Below are 3,472 nucleotides of genomic sequence, written 5' to 3' on the forward strand. Positions count from 1 at the left end.
GTTTTTCCTTATGCGAGTCTGCAGGACTACAATGGGTAGGCCCAAAAGGAGCGAAATAGGGTCCTTCTCCACCCTTACACCTAAAATCCTCTCCATTGCACCCACGACAGCGCTCCAATATGTTTGAAGCCTGTCACAAGACAATGGGTAAGAGTGCCCGTGCAGACCTTGCACTTGGGACATGCTGAAGATACCTCTGGTTTAAATTTTGACAAAAGGTCTGGGCATAAGTGGACCCTGTGGAGAATCTTCAACTGTCAAGCATGGGTCCTATTGCAAATTGATATCTTCCTTGCATTCTCCCAAATATCCTCCCATGCCTCTGAAGAAATTTCAACACCCAGCTCTCTTTTCCACATCTTGCAGAGTCGATCAGACTCATCTGAGGTGGCATCCCCCAATTGGTGATATAGAGTACTGACAGAGAGTGTACTCTTAGCCCTTAGTACCCCTCTATGTCAGATTTGTAGGGATCAGTCAAAAGTGTGGTCTTTTTTTGAATAAAATCCCTAACTTGAAAAAAACCCGAAAGAGGTCTCTATTAGATAACTCGTACTTCCATACTAACTGATTGAAGGACATCATTACATCTCCCTCAAATAAATCACCCATGCAAGATATACCCCTAGCTGCCCAACGTTTAAATCCTGAATCTATCATACCTGGTTGAAAACCTGGCATACCCACTAAAGGTGTAAACAAAGATGTTTTGCCAATATTACCTTCCCCCTGCTGAATTGCCCTCCATGCTTTAACAGTATTGATGACTATTGGGTTATGGCAATATTCCCGAACTGTCCTCACCTTGTCCAACTACAGCAAACTGGTAAGGGGGCACCTTGCCTGGGAGACTTTGACATCTAGCCATATTGAAAGAGGGTCCCCACAAACCCAATCACTTACGTAGGGCGAGCTTAATTGGTCATTTTTAATGTTCGTAAGGTCTACTCCCCTCAATCTGTGAGGCAACTGCAGTTTGGCTAATTTAATGAGGGGTCATTTACGGTGCCAGATAAAGGAGCTGAACCAACTGTTCAGTCTCCTGAGTGTTTGTTTATTGAAAATCAAGGGGAGCATCCTTATAGGGTATAGCAAACGAGGGAGAATATTCATCTTAATAAGCGCTATCCGACCCAACCATGAGACTGGAAGTGCCTCCTATCTTTGGAGATCTTGTTTAATTTTTTCAAATAATTGAGTAAAATTGGCTTTGAACAGCCAATCCAGAACTGGAGTAATGAATATGCCCAAATACACAAAACCCCCCCTTTGACCGCTTAAATGGGAATCTACAGTCATTCTCAAGAGCCAACTCTTTCGTCAGACCACCCATAGGCAAAGTCTCTGATTTAGCAAAATTAATCTTATGCCCTGAAAAAGCACCAAATGCGTGAATGCATTGTATTAGGCAAGGCACTGAGACTGCTGGATTTGTCAAGAAAATTAGAACATCATCTGCATACAGCGAGATCTTATGTAATTTTGACCCCACTTCTGGAGCTGATATATTGAGATCCCCACGAATGGCCTCTGCCAACGGTTCAATCACCAACATAAAAAGTAATGATGAAATGGAACAGCCCTGCCGGCTGCCCCTAGAAATATTAAAATTGCTTGATCGTACTTGTTGGTAATGACCACAGTGAGAGGTACACTGTAGAGAACTTTTACCCATCTTATGAAAACTTTGCCCAGACCAAACTGGTCTAGAATATAGAAAAGGTACAGCCACTCAATTCGGTCAAATGCCTTCTCTGCGTCTAAAGAAATCACCAATCCCTGTATTGACTGCTGTTGGCATGCTTGAATTATGTTAAGCAGCCTCCTAACGTTATTGGAGGATCTGCGACACTTTATGAAGCCCGTCTGATCCTCTTTAATAATAGAGGGTAACACAGTCTCCAGCCTTAACGCAAGAGCCTTAGAGAGGATCTTAAAGCCCACATTTAAGACCGAGATGGGCCTGAATGAAGCACAGTCTTCCGGATCCTTCTCTATTTTAAGGATAAGTGAAATATTGGCCTCTCTCAGAGATGGTGGGAGACAAAGATGACTGTATGAATCATTAAACATACTCAGCATTGGGCCTGACAGTATACTTAGAAATTCCTTATAGAATTCCCTGGGAAGTCCATCAGGACTGGGTGCCTTTCCACTCTGAAGCTGCCTCACAGCTTCCTGCACTTCTTGCTCTGATAATGGGGCATTGAGAAGGGACTGTTGTTCGCGAGTCACACCCGGGAGCTTCAGATCTCTAAAAAAGGATTCCATTTTGGCCTGCCCCTCCTCATAATTCTCAGACTGATATAACTTAGAGTAGAATCTCTGGAACGCCACATTAATCTTTTTAGAATCACATGTTTAGGTTCCCAGACCCTTCCCTAATCGCTGTAATGGTTTGTGGGGCACTTCCCTTTCTGGTAAGGTGTGCTAAGTATTTGCCTGGCTTGTCACCATGCTCGTATAACTTTTGCTTTGCAAAAGCCAGCTCCTTCTTTGCAGTCTGCATGAGCACGGAATTTAGTGTAGACCGCAGTGCCATAATCCTCTGTAGTTTGACCGAGGGTCTGTCAAAATAGGCCTTCTTAGCTGCCTTCAACCGTGCTTCAAGGAGACGTTGCTGCTCACCCTTCTGCCGCTTCCTACTTGTGGAATATGAAATAACTAACCCTCTGGCATAAGCTTTGGCAGTTTCCCAGAGAACAGATGAGCTATCAACCGAGCCTATGTTGATGTCTAGGAATGCCCGAAATTCCCTAGAGAAATACTCCACAAACGTGCTGTCCATGAGAATAAAGGGATCCATTCGCCAGTACTTTGAATCCACTGTACATCCTTAATTAACATCCTTACAAGGAAAATATTCTGCCTGGAAGTCTGTGGTGAGTGGTGTTCCACAGGGCTCTGTCCTTGGGCCTCCACTGTTTGTAATTTTTATTAATGACTTGGATGCGGGGATTGAAGGATGGGTCAGCAAGTTTGCAGACGACACAAAGGTTGGAGGTGTCATTGACAGTATAGAGGGCTGTTGTAGGCTGCAGAGGGACATTGACAGGATGCAGAGATGGGCTGAGAGGTGGCAGATGGAGTTCAACCTGGATAAATGCGAAGTGGTGCATTTTGGAAGGTCGAATTTGAAAGCGGAGTACAGGATTAAGGGTAGGATTTTTGGCAGTGTGGAGGGACAGATGGACCTTGGTGTGCAGGTACACAGATCCCTTAAAATGGCCACCCATGTGGACAGGGTTGTTAAGAAAGCATATGGTGTTTTGGCTTTCATTAACAGGGGGATTGAGATTAAGAGTAGTGTGATCTTGTTGCAGCTCTATAAAACTTTGGTTAGACTGCACTTGGAATACTGCGTCCAGTTCTGGTCGCCCTAGTATAGGAAAGATGTGGATGCTTTCGTGAGGGTTCAGAGGAGGTTTACCAGGATGCTGCCTGGACTGGAGGGCTTATCTTATGAAGAGAG

The sequence above is a fragment of the Chiloscyllium plagiosum genome, chromosome 2 (assembly GCF_004010195.1).
Source record: "Chiloscyllium plagiosum isolate BGI_BamShark_2017 chromosome 2, ASM401019v2, whole genome shotgun sequence".
NCBI classification, from domain to species: Eukaryota; Metazoa; Chordata; class Chondrichthyes; order Orectolobiformes; family Hemiscylliidae; genus Chiloscyllium; species Chiloscyllium plagiosum.